Raw genomic sequence first — 14,356 nt, 5'->3', positions numbered from 1 at the left:
CACTGCAGGAGGAACCCTGGCCTCCAGCCAGGAGACCATTCACCTAGAGAATGAGAGTAGGGGACAGAGGCCATTCCAGTTGGGAGGAGTAGAGATTTAAAAAACAGACAGACAGACAGACAGACAAAAAAAACCTGCTGTCCGTATTTGGGGTTTCATTGTAGGAGCATGTGGTGATTAATTCTGATTATCAGTTTGATTGAATTTAATAATCCACCTCTAGAGTATCTGTCATAGCATTTCCAGGATTTTGGGTCCAATGAGTAGTTTGATCTCCTATGGTCTGTAATGTATAGGATGGCATTGTTGGGGTGGGTCAGCCACCGGGGCTGTCTACTTGGGACTGACTTTTTCCCTGGCCCCATCTGTATTCCTCTCTCCATTTCCTGTCTGCCCTAAAGGAACTCCCCTTCCTTAAGTTCCCCCCATGATAGCTGCCCAGGGATTTAGAGTAAAACAAACAAATAAACAAACATGGACCAAAGTCTCTGAAACTGTGAGCCATACTACCGTGTCTCCCCTGAGGCTGCTCTCTCGGTATCTTAGTTGTTCTGACAAATGGCTGCCCAGCACAAAGCATGTCCGCCTTCTCTGAGCTCACTCCAGTGGCAGGAAGGTGATGGACAAGCATGGTGGGAAGGCTTGGGTGGAGTTTCTGTGGTGAAAGGGGCCTGGAGGTAGCAGGGTGACAGCAATGAAGGAGAGTGCCAGGGCTCCAAGAAGATTCCAGATGTCAGCCATGAGCATTAAGAGGTAGAATGCTGGGACCAAGGAAAGGATTGGACCCAAGACATAGTAAATTGGCTAAATTCCAGATTGGGGGGTGAGCACCGGATCTGGAGGGAAAATGCTAATTGCGTTGGCTCAAGGGCATTTACTAAGCCATATAGTAGAGGAGATCTAAAATTGGGGATTCCATTGACCAGGGAAAGAGGAGAACTAGAGATGTAGTTTTAAAGGTCAGCAGCCATGCATAAAAGTATCTGTGTATGACATCACCCAAGATGGAAGGAGTGTTATCACTGGGCAGGAGGCTGAAGAGGGAGAATCCCGAAGGCCCTGGAGGAAGAAATGGCAGGCAGGGCATGTGCAGGGTCATGTGACATGGAGGAGACACTCGGAACTCTTGAACTGACTTATAGCAGTTGGGATATTTCCCTGCTGTGGGAGTTGTCCCCTGTCCATACGCAACTCCCGCTGAGCAGTGGGATTCATAAGCCATTAGTTAAGGGAGTCAGGGCATCGAGACCTTGCCTCCTCTTCTACCTTTAGCCCCAACTGCTAGAGACACAACGTGCTCAGTGTCTACACAGACACTCACACAGCAGCTGTCTTCTCACAGAACCATGATCTGGGAAGAGTCATTGCTGGGTGAGAACCCACAGGCTCATCAAAAAAATGCCATGGGATGTCCTTTGCCCAAGAACCCTGTCTCTTATCCACAGTGACCCCAAATCTCTTCACTGATCTAATTATCAAAGTCAAACTTAAAGGTCTGTTTCAATTACATACATATATATATATATATATATATATATATTCAAATTCAAATATATATTATATTCAACATATATTTGCTATTCAAATATATACTGAATATTTTTGAATAGTGAAATATACTAATATATACGAATATGTATTTAAATAATATATTTGAATAATATATACCTAAGTAGATAGAGATGCTAATGCCAATGAAGGAATAAATGGACTTTCTGTTGAGAGGGAGAACAGGCAAAAATTAAGCTTCTTTCCAAATATATAGAAATATATTTAAGATATATACATACATATATGTTACTATATAAATTTATATAGATATATGGATATTGATCTAATTATCAAACTCAAATTTAGAGCTCTGTTGTATAACATATAAAAGTTATATATACATTATATATACATATGTATCATGCATATATATTCCTAGATAATGTTGAAAAGGGACAACAGAGAAGTTATACTTCACACAGAATCTGTCACCTGGAGAAGCAGTCAGGATCCCAGGCCCCACTCTTCAAAGAAGGTGTTTTCATTATATCTTGAGACTTATTTGCAAGGGAAGGCTTTTAAGAATTCTAAGCCAAAGTTTTTAAACATTCTTCAAGAAAGTTTGTCCTTTACAGATTCAACACTTGAGATAAGTAAATGGAACTGACTTTCTCTGCAGTGTAAACTAGCTGCTCTTAAAATGCCTTAATTCCCAAGAGAAGAAACTTAACTTTTCCCATTTATGATAACTCACTTTCTATGGGAGGGTTGTATGTGCTGTGTAGGTATAGTATGAGTGTGGTGTGTGGTATGTGGTGTGTGTATGGTGTGTGTGTGTGTGTGTGTGTGTGGTGGTGGTGGTACATGTGTATGGTATGTGTATGTGGGGTGTGTATGTGTATGAGTGTGTGTGGTGTGTATATATGATGTGAGTGTGGTGTATGTGTATCCATTTGTGTTGTGTATGGTGTGTATATGTGTGTGTGTGGTATGAGTATATGTGTGTGTGAGTGTGGTGTGGGGGGATGTGTGTGAGATGTGTGGTGTGTGTATGTGTGGTGTGAGTGTGTCTGTGTGTGTAGTGTATGGTGGTGTGTGTGTGTGTGTGTGTGTGTGTGTGTGTGTGTAATATAGTGTAGTATATGCACATAAGGCATGCACTTATGCACATGCATTGAGCCCAGAAGTGGACACTGGATATCTGCCTGTATTACTCGTAACCTTGTTCCCTTGAGACACAATCTCTCACTCAACCTGAATGAGCCTGTCAGTCAGCAAACCCCAGCAACCCACCTTTCTCCATCCCCTCCGGAGCTACAGATGCATGTGTGGCCAAGCCTGGCCTTGTACATGGGTGCTGGAATCTGAGCCCAGATGCCCATGATTTCAAGGCAAGTGTGGTGGCTAGTCTTGGTTGTCAACTTGACTACACATGGAATCAATTAAAACCCAAGTGGCTAGGTACATCTGTGAGGGAGTTTTTTCTTTTTTTGTTGTTTTTGTTTTTGTTTTGTTTTTTTGTTTGTTTGGTTGGTTGGTTTTGGTTTTTGTTTTTGTTTTTGAGACAGGGTTTCTCTGTATAGTGCTGGCTGTCCTGGAACTCACTTTGTAGACCAGGCTGGCCTCAAACTCAGAAATCTGCCTGCCTCTGCCTCCTGAGTGTTGGGATTAAAGGCGTGCGCCACCACATCCGGCCAGGAGTTTTTTGGTTTTTTTTTTCTTAATTAAATCGTTTGAAGTGAGAAGACCTACTTTTAGTCCAGATATTTTGAGGTAGGAAGACACGCCTTTCATCTGGGCCACACCTTCTGCTGGCTGCCTATATAAAGAACAGGGAAGAAAAAGTCTCACTCTTTGCCTGCTTGCTCTTACTCTCAATGGCAAGTCCATTTCTCCATTGGCATTAGAGTTACTTCTACCAAAGACCAGCTGAGATGTCCAGCCTTTGGAATAAACAAGTACTAGGTTCTTAGACCTTCTGTTGGCAGACAGGTCATTATTGAACTGGCTGAACCACGGCATATAAGCCATTCTAATAGATTAGATTAGATTAGATTAGATTAGATTAGATTAGATTAGATTAACAGATAGATAGATAGATAGATAGATAGATAGATAGATAGATACATACATACATACATACATACATACATACATACATACATACATAGGCGATAGGTTCATTCCTTAGCTTCTTTTCCTCTAGAGACCCCTTACTGATACAGCACAACTCTCCAGCCCAACTCACCCAGAGGTTCTCGACAGTAGGGTCTCTGATGTCATCTCTGTCTTACTGTTGAGTAACTTCCTGTTTATCCCTCCACATCTGCCTACCATCCCTCCCCCCAACTTACTTCCCTTCCTCAAGCCTGAGAGCCAAGCTCCCCCGGCATCAGATCCTACACATGCTCGTTTCTGGACTGCCCCAAGCTGCCTCCCTCCTTTAACACAGCCTTTGTCTACTGATGGTGACTCTGCTCAAAGCCCTTACTTCCGCCCCACCCCCCTCTCATTTTCAGGTCTCACCTCAAATATTAAGCCCTCTGGGACATTTTTATTACTTCTCACACCTGAGCACAGTGGCCTTCTTTGTTGGTCGTTTGAAGAAAAAAAAACCTACTTTCCATTCTTACCCTCACAATGGCAACTTTACATTCACATGAATGTCTACTTCAGTCCCAGCAGAACGTGAGTCTGATAAACCTGGGACCGAGATCTTTCTACCCAGAGTCCATCCAAGAGCCTGAGTCAGAAAGGGGGTCTTCAATTAATCTAAGATGAACAAATAAAATAATTATCACCTGCATCCCTTTGCCCATTTAGGCATTTCCAAATATTAATTGGATGCATTATCAACCATGATACTGGGGTAGGAGGCAAAGTGAGGCCAAGACCGAGTTCCGCCCCTCAGAGCCCCTGTCAAGGTCCAATACCGATGTGACTATCACAGCATGGTGAAGGATATACACCAGCCAGTGTGGGGTATGCAGGGGCCTGGAATCTAGACAGTTAAGCAAATCCTTTCCTTCCCCTGTTAAATTCCATTGAACCCATCTTTACATTCATGCACACACACACACTCAGAGCAGAGTGGTTCCTCCATTCATTTTTTTTTTCCTTTTTTTGTTCGGATCAGGAACCCATTGGCTTTAGGAAAGAATGAACACACAGTTATCTGCGAGCTCTGTCTGTCTCGTGTCTATCACTAAAATTCCTTCTCTGGAGGTAATGTAAACAGTACCCGCTCCTCCTCTAAGGCCCCAAAGACAAGCACAGATGCAACCAAGTCTACCCAGGAACCAATGAGCTTATAGGCTTGCTTAGAGAGCAGTGGATGAGGGTGAGAGCCAGAAGCACTTCTTTAAGAGTGGCCTTAAAGAAGTCACACTGCACCTGGCATGAATGATGGGGAGAGTCTCCAGCAGCCACAGAAGTGGGGTCCCATTTCTAGTCATTCCCAGCTGAAACACAGCAAGCCCCTCCCCAAGGCCACCATGTATGATTAGGTTAGAGTTGAACACAACGGCTGGAGGAGTAACTGGAATGAATGTCAGCAGTCGACAAAAACCAGCTGTGGTTGAACTCACACGGATGGTGGCCGGCCGTTTGGGTCAGAGGACACACCTACACAAGAGTGATTCTAAGAGACAAGGATCTGTGAGTCTCAGCAGATTCCCTGAAGGGTCCTGGAGTAAAATGGTTAGTGCCACAACCTGAAAAAAATAAATAAATAGCAGGAGACAGTGGAAATGAAGAGAGGAGTGTGAGGCGTTCAGAGAACAGGATGTGCTGATACCAGCAGAAAGCAGACACGGTGAGCGACACCAGAGCTGGCCAACAAATGGCAAAACACGACTGTGAGCACCCTTGATCAATAGTGCTAGGCTGACCATTGGTGGTGGCCCTCACAGGCCACCAGGAAAGGGGGACACTCACTAAGTGTCCTCGGGCAGATGTCTGTGTTGGCTGAAAGATAATTGCAACTAATAAAATAGTTTAGACAAAGCCCAAACACAAACTCGAAGTGACAGAGGTCCTTGAGAACATGGTCCTCCCGTGAAGAGATTATACAAGCTCCTATGATCACAAAAGAGCTTAGACGAAGTCATCAAGCAGGGGACAAGACTCTGAGGAAGTCTCCCATGAGATTCAGGTTCTGTCTTCGGCGAAGCAGGAACTCCCCTTCCCTCCAGGATTCTATACCGTCTCATCCCCAGCCTGAGGCTGACAGAGGCCAGAGTACCATCCATCCCTGATCCTCCCGCCTCCACCTTCAAAGTGCTGGGATTGCGGGCCATCTGCAGACTCTTTAAACTCACACTCACCTCTCTAAAGACTCAAGAGTTCACACCTGTACTGAGAGCTTCGGATGTGGCATCCCACCTTGTACCTCTAGCCTGGACATCATTTCTCAGTAATGACAGATGAGCCACTGAGCAAGGAAGGGCGTCCTTTGTCACCTGCCAAGGTCACATGGCCACTCTGCAGCCTGTCTCTGTCTTTCTCCGTGTGACTCCCTTCCACGCCCAGGTGCCCACTCCTGGTGTAGGATGATGAGCTCATTCAGGCTCTGTCATCCATCCTCCTGTCTCAGGGCACCGAGAGGGAGAGAAGGAGGCAGGTGGCTTGGCAGTGAGAGATGGGGGTGAGACTTTGCTGGATATGTCATTGAGGGCCAACCAAGTTTATTAACCATTCAAGAGATTTAGAAATTTCAGAGCAAAGAAAAACAAAATGACTAAAGTAAATGATGGCTTATTTCTCCGACGCCGGTGAGATGAGCTAATTCAAGCCAGGTTAGATTATATCAAAGGCAGGCTTATGGGGAAGGTGCTCTCGGGTGAGCAAGCTCACTGGCCCCAAGGACCTGACGCCAGGGAAGTCGCCATAAGGGAGGGAGAAGGGGAGGGAGAAAGAAAGAGAAAGGGGGCATGCACACACAGAAAGAAAAGGAGGATCAGGAGAAGAGGAGGAGAGAGGGAGAGAGAGAAAGGGGGAGGGAAGAGAGGAAGACAAAAAGGGTATGCACACTGAGAAAGAAAAGGAGAAAGAGAAAAAGGGAGAGGGAGAGAGAGAGAGAGAGCGTGCGCAAAATGTCTGGATTATATAGTGAGAAGTCTCTGGGGGAAGGGTAGTTAGTCCCCTGGGCTGGGAAGTTCAGGGTTGGGGACAGGGTATGCCGGGTAGGAACTGAGGGATGCTGGGAGAACCTGGAGGGCAGGTCTGCTTTGATGTGTAAAATACACACCTCAGCCCCCTGTCCCAGGGTCCAGAAACCAAACAGTAAACTCACAAAGAGGAAATATGAATAGGAGCAGATGAGCCCAGTCAGTAACAGGACCACAAATAAAAAATAAGGGAAATGAAATAGTTTACAGCCATAAGCCTGATGCATGGCCTTATGGGAATATTCTGAGGCCTGACACACAGCCTTATGGGAACATTCTGAGGTTAGGAAAAAATTCACTTTCACCACAGCATAGACAGAATTCACAAAAGCCTGTTGACCAGGAGTGTACAGGGCAGTCGGCTACCACTGGTTTCCTTCTGTAGAGAGAAAGGACTTTAAGACAGTGAATGGATGAACTACTGTGACACTTTTGATTGGTAGACCTTCTATTAGGGGAGGACTTTTGGAAGCAGGGGAGGTTTCTGATTGGCTTTAGAGTGCGTGTGGTAGTTTCTGGTTCACACTATGTGGTATGTAACAGGGACTTTCTGGTCTGAATAAGGTCAAGTTGGTTTCCCTGTTTCGGCTGGAAGAATGCTGGGGCCTTGGGTCTAGGATCTGAGTCTTTTGATAAATCACTCAGTAAAATCACTGGGATGATGGTTCCCATACATTCTCGAGATTTGCAGGACAGGGACGTTGGACGTGTAGAGCAACAGGGCTGCAGGTTCCCTCAGTTGAAGAACGACAGAAGGGGTCAGTTGCAGGCAAATCTTGACATTTGAGTTGAGAATATCTCATGACCTCCTCGAAAGCGTGGGTATGTTTAGTCATATTTGGCCCTTCTTTTTTTTTTTTTTTTTTCTTTTGCTTTTTTTTTTTTTTTTGAGACAGGGTTTTTTTCTCTGTATAGCCCTGGCTGTCCTGGAACTCACTTTGTATACCAGGTTGGCCTCAAACTCAGAAATCCGCCTGCCTCTGCCTCCCAAGTGCTGAGATTAAAGGCGTGCACCACCATGCCTGGCTCCTTATGTCTTTTTTTAACCTGTCAAACCCAGTTTGCGTTGCCTATACATGCTTGACTATTTGACACTCTTAGAAAAATTGACTCTCCCAGCAGTGAGCTAACATTGGCCAACAGCTCCTCTACTAGAGGCTGGACTTCGTGCCTACCGCCCACCTCTGTGCTAGGATTTGGTAGGGTTTGAGCATGTGCACGCTTGTCTTGTACATGCTGTCACAACTACTGTGAACTCATATATGAAGTTGCCCTGCTGTGTCCGGAGTACACTGTCTTTTTGTAGTCCTCCTCTGCCTCTGGCTCTACCACCCCCTGGTGTGCAATGTGATATATTTTGTAAAGCAGGGCATGATGTGGTGGGAGGGGTGCCTTAGCACGCCCATGCTGAGGCATTCCACCCCCCAGGTCTAGTATAAAATGAAGTTTATTTGGGGGCAAGTCAAGGGAGTTGAGAAGGGAGTAGAGGTAGAGAAAGAGAGGGGACAGAGGAGAGAGAGAGAGAGAGAGAGAGAGAGAGAGAGAGAGAGAGAGAGAGGAGGCCAGCCAACCAGGAACACATGAAGAGAGGAAGGGGAGAGAGAAGGAGAGACAAGGGAAGGGTGTCAGAGAGAGGCCAGTCTTTTTATAGCAAGCCAGACTCCTACCTGGCTGTTGCTAGGTAACTGTTGGGCGGAGCCTAGAAGGAATGCTTACATGCTAACACAGAGGACTGAGCCATTCTGTGGTCTCCTATTCTCTGCACCTCAGCTAGTGGTAGGTTTCTGGGTTAATAACCATCTACTGCAAATAGAAACATCTCTGATGATGGTCAAGAGATGTATTAATCTAAGTGTTATGAAAAGCCATTAGGAGTCAGTGTAATACTATGTCCATTTCGCAGAATAACAGTTGTAGATCTCCCCTAGGCCTGTAGCCTGTCTAGCCACAGGCTGTTGGTCAGGTAATGGTGCCACATACGAGTTTTATTTTGTGGCGTGGGCCTTAACTGAATCAGAAAGTGGTGGGTTATTCCCACAGCATTTGTGTCAGTATCGCACCAGTGGGCGTGCATTGCCAGGCCCGTCATTACTGTATCCTACAGAGTCCACAGCTGGTTTGTGATCACTTTTCTCCTCCAGGAGTGTGCGTCACACCTACCAGCAATGTGAAAGCTAGCCAATAGGAAAACGCCTCCAAATGAGCGCCGGCTTGATTTCTCCATGTTCTAAGGCTCAGCGTTGTGTTGTCTTCAGTGAGGGGTTCTTGTTGTCAAGTTCTAGAGGGTAACTCAAGACACTGTCAGTTGCCTGAAATGTTTAGAAGTCTATGAGAACTCACTGACTAATAACGCCAAAAGAGGTGACCCATTCTTGGGAAAACAGTCAAGCACCCCCAGACCCACAGTGAAGACCAGAATTCAGATCCCCAACACCCAATAAAAAGCTCAGGAGGACATGGTGGCCAGCCCAGAACCCCAGAACCTGGAAGTCGGTGAAAAGCTGTCTCCAGGCCAGGCTGGCTACATAGACCAGCCAAATCCAGGAGCTCTAGGGGAAAGTGAGAGACCCTGCCTCAGTACTAAGGTAGAAGCAATCAAAGAAGATACTAGACATAGATCTCTGGACACATACCACATACACAACACACACACTCACACACAGCACATACATGACACACATACCACATACACAATACACATACTCCACATACACACACACACACTTTACATACACACTGCACAAACGCACACACCATATACACTTGCACACATACCACAAACACACCACACACACACTGACACACACCACATGCACATACATACACACTTCACATACATACACACAAACACAAACCACATACATACCACATACACACAAACATATAGACAGCACATATACATGAACACACACCACATACACACTTTCTACGTATACACAAACATACACCACATACATACACACCACACACACTCCATGCACACACACAACATGCACACATACTTACACATGAATGTGCATACATACTCCACATACACACACACAAATACACACCACACACACTCCACATACTCATAAACATACAGACACCACCACTTACACACACACTCTACATATACACAAACACACACTACATACATACACACCAGACATACATGCACTCCACACACACACACACACACACACACACGCACACACCACATCATACACAAGCAGTACAAACAGCAATAAATAAATAGTGCCTTGGTGTTTCCAAGCAATTTCCTGAGGGTGGTGGGGGTGCCCCCAACCTTGGTAGAAGATACAAATCTTGTACGGAAGCAATTGAAGTGTGGAGAGCCTCAGAGGAAACTTAGATGGGAGAAGTTCACAGAGCAGACAGTGAGCAGGAGTGGGTGGGTTGCACAGTTACCGCCATGACTGTTCCTGAGCCATACATATATACTCTACTTTATTTCATAGAATATACATTATTTTGGTGGCTGTGTTCTAATCCTTGAAGCGTAGGATGCTGTCAGAGTTACACAGACCCAAAATTAGCACACAGTCCCTGTCTTCAAAAGTAGAAGAATGTTATGGAAATACCACAGGCTCTGGAGCCCAGCTTCCCAGACCAGAGCTCAGGTTCCCCACACGGTGATGGGCAGGTGGCCAGAGCAAAGCCCCGCAGCTAGGAGACTCCCGTAGTGGGCTCTTCTCCTCCCAGCTCTAGAGGCCAGGAGTCTGAGAGTTGGGCCCCAGCAGCAGCAGCCCCTCGGCATGCTCTGTCCCTGGCTTGTGAACAGTGTTGTCTTCTGGGTGTCCTCACATGGCCTTTTCTCTGTATGTCTGCTGGAGAAAGGACTTCCCATGCTCTGGTGTCTTGTCTTTCTTTTTCCCCCCATTTGTTTTTAAAATAGGGTCTCACCTCATGTAGCCCAGGCTAGCCTGATACTCACTGTGTAGTCAAGAATGATCTTGGACTCCTGATCCTCCTACCTCCACCTCCCAAGTGCTAGGATTATAAACACATGCTACCATGCCTGGCCTTTTCCTCTGTTGGAGAGGTGACAAGGATATAGACTCAGTCCTGTGAGACCCAAACTCCATACATACTCAGGGTTTCAAGACATGAAATTTGGAATCTGTCTTAGTTAGGGTTTTACTGCTGTGAGCAGACACCATGACCAAAGCAAGCCTTATAAAAGACAACATTTAATTGGGGCTGGCTTACAGGTTCAGAGGTTCAGTCCATTATCATCAAGGTGGGAGCATGGCAGCATCCAGGCAGATATGGTGCAGGAGGAGCTGAGAGTTCTGTATCTTCATCTGAAGACTGCTAGCAGAATACTGGCCTTCGGGCAGCTAGGGTGAGGGTCTTGGAGCCTATACCCACAGTGAAACACCTATGCTAACAAGGCCATACCCACTCCAACAAAGCCACACCCACTCTAACAAGGCCATACCTCCTAATAGTGCCATTCCCTGAGCCAAGTATATTCAAACCATCACAGAATCATTGAGCCTATAGCGCTATGCTTCTCTCTCTGTTTAGACTGCTCCTCTGTAGGCTAGAGATGGCCGTTGCATCTACTCAGGGGGCTGTCGCAAGGGTGAGATGACCCACACACATGCATACAAAACATGACTCATCTCCAAAGGGATTAAGCCATAGTTTATCCTGAGTGACCATGGCCCAGGAATCTGGACTCAAGCTTCCTTGAACGGCATGTTCCACCATGGAAGTAGAAACAGGAACTTTAAAGAATGTTTTTTTAAAAAGCTGTAAATCAAAGCATCGACCAGGCACACTGGTAGGGAAACAGGCAGGGCGAGCAGACACCTCTCCTATAGTCCTCAGATGCCATCCGAAAAGTGTTCTTAGCTTTCGAGTGAGTAGACACTAGTGTCCTGCTAGCCACAAAGTCGTAAGATCAATAAAGAGGCTGGAAATATTTGGCTATTATGGAGACAGAGATAGCCAGAGATAATTTGGGCTTTTAATATGCAGCATCCCAACTCTCTCCAATCATGGCCGCCCTCCGTTCGGGCCAATCAATCATTCTCTAGACGTGGTGTCCAGGAACATCTGTTCATCACATCTAGCTCCTGGCATACAGCAACATTCAGAAATAGCACTTATTACTCGATTCAACATTTAAATTATGAACACACCAGTTACTTTAGCAAGAGTCACAGTGCAGGTGTAGAATTCCTTTCCTTGGGTCCTTTGTGTTTGTGTGTTTGGGGGTTTTTTGTTATATTTTTGGGTTTTTTTTTTTTTCAAGACAGGGCTTCTCTGGATAGACTTGGCTGTCCTGGAACTTTCTCTGTAGACCAAGATGGCCTCAAACTTATAAAGATCCACCTGCCTCCAGCTCCCAAATGATGGGACTAAAGCCACCACTGCCTGCTCCTTGGGTCATTCTTAAGACATACATTTCGATTTTTTCTATATAGTTGTAAGCCAGCCACAATGGACCCCCAAAGTAGTGCTGGGGAAAGCATGTTGGGCACACTGAAGGGACTGTGAGCCCGAGCATAAAGCAGGGGTTGTATGTTCATGACCAGACTCAGCGACATTCACATCCTTGTGCCTCACATCAATCTGCCATGGTTGGCAGCCCGGTGCTGAGACTCCAGCACAGCCATGCACGCTGTTTGAGTGAAGTTCTTCTGGGGCGAGCAGGAGGCACTGAGGGAAAAAAGACCCTGTCACACACCCTGATCTCTGAAGTGAAATGGCAAAGCGTCTGTGAGAAGTCCCTCTCTGTTTTGGAATGCCAGCAATGCAGATCTATTTTATATCATTCAGAAGTGAGGTGCTTGGTTTTATTGCAATCTTACTCTCTAGGCAGATCTGATCCCATTATTTCTCTGCTGCTTCGCCCTCTGGCTGTGCCCCAAGGGGCTTCTCCGGATGCCTTTCATCCATTCTGCACACGGCCTCTCCCATTGTAACTTGTCACTGAGTCTAAAAATAGGGCTTTGGCTGCTAAATTTAAACCACGCAGTGTAGGTCGGCCGGTGTTTTAGTACAGATTCCTTAGCTAGCTGTGTGTGTGTCTCCTGGGTCCTAGATGGAGCAAGCCTTGCAAGGCTCACCCCTTGTGGCTTTATCTAGGAATAACACGGGTAACAAAAGATGGGCCATTTCTATGTTCTTCTCCGAAACACCCAAGAACCCAGTAGAGATTCAGAAAAGTTCTCAGTAAAGAAGTTGTGAGATTAAATGGTTTCTACAAAAATGAGACTGGGAAGATGGCTGTCAGTAAAGGGCTTCCCGCGCAAGGCTGAGGACTGAATTTAGTCCCCATAAACCACACCCAAAAATAATAATAATAAAATAATCCCAACTGGGGGAAGCAAAGACAAGAGGATCCCTGGAGATTTCTGGCCAGACAGTCTAGCCAAACTGGTGAGCTCCAGGTTCAGTGAGAGCTCCTGTCTCAGAAAATAAGGTGGAGAATAAATATGGTACTTATATCATTTCAACCCTCCCCTCTCCCCACCCCGCAACTCCTACCTTGCCCCCACCCCTCTCAAATTCTTACCTCCTTAATTATTAATACTTACATATGCAGACATATGTACCTATATATACATACACACATGGACTTCTTCCTTGGATGTGTGTCTGATGCGAGTCACCTTCCTCAGCTGAGTAGAAGTTTGGTTCTGTTTTTGTGGTTTTTCTGCCACTGTGAGGTATAAAGAGCTGGTAGGAGAATGCTTCAATTTTTGATTGCAGGGATGGGAGTGATCCAAATTCAATGGTAACCAAGAATGCCTGTGGACATGACTGGGTGGGTCTGCCTGTGCAGGTGTGAAAGCCCCTGCAGACATGACTGGGTCTGCCTGTGCAAGTGTGAAAGCCCCTGCAGACATGACTGGGTCTGCCTGTGCAGGTATAAAAACCCCTGGTCTGCCTGTGAAGGTGTGAAAGCTGCAGAACCAGAGAGAAAGAAGCCTTCCCAGGCCATGAGGGGGTGTGGACCACACTACACACTCTTGAGTCACTTTGTCTTATTATATAAACTATAGCATACTATATCATAAAACAGAATTGTTATCTTAGAATGTAGTCAGCACAAAATTATACTTTTTTTAAAAAATGTATTTTCCCCTATAGTTCTTTACACCAGCATCTATCTCTTCGGGTGGATTTAAGCTGCCACCCAGAGTCTTTTTGTTTCCCTGAAGGACTCCCTCATGATTCAGCATAATGCAGAACTGACAGCAACAAATCATTTCCAATTCTATTTGATGAATGTCTTCATTTCACCTTCATTTTTGTGAAGGGTAGTTTTGCTGGGTATACAATTCTTGGTTGACAATATTTTTTTTCTTTCAATATTTTGAAAACTGTCTTCCCTGCCTATTGTGGAATATCCACATACTCTACCAGTTTAGTCAGAAACAGAACTACAGAAGCCAAAAAGCAAGGCTAGTACACTTAGAGACTTCCCCAGAACTGTGGACTTTGATGGATTAGGTCTTTGTTTTTATTTTGACTGGTGGTGCTATCTATGTGCTGTACTGAGTTTTCCAGCCTGAATAGAATCAATTGTGCTAAGATCTAGGGGCCTGTTACATGTCTTTTAGCTTTTATAATTGTTTTGTTTGTGATTTGGCAGGAAGCATTTTTATTAATTCTTTAAGAATGCCACACAATGTATCTTGATCATATTCAGCACCAAATTCTCCCTTAATCCCTCC

At 45.4% G+C, this 14,356-nt stretch overlaps 1 protein-coding gene across 3 annotated transcripts in view; it reads left to right on the top strand.

The window, feature by feature from the left end:
* Kcnj6 (potassium inwardly-rectifying channel, subfamily J, member 6) overlaps positions 1-14,356 on the top strand; it is a 252,717-nt gene that overhangs the window by 219,735 nt on the left and 18,626 nt on the right. The window lies entirely within an intron of this gene.

Source organism: Mus musculus, chromosome 16 (assembly GCF_000001635.26).
Source record: "Mus musculus strain C57BL/6J chromosome 16, GRCm38.p6 C57BL/6J".
NCBI classification, from domain to species: domain Eukaryota; kingdom Metazoa; phylum Chordata; class Mammalia; order Rodentia; family Muridae; genus Mus; species Mus musculus.
This window is presented reverse-complemented; position numbering and strand designations above follow the sequence as displayed.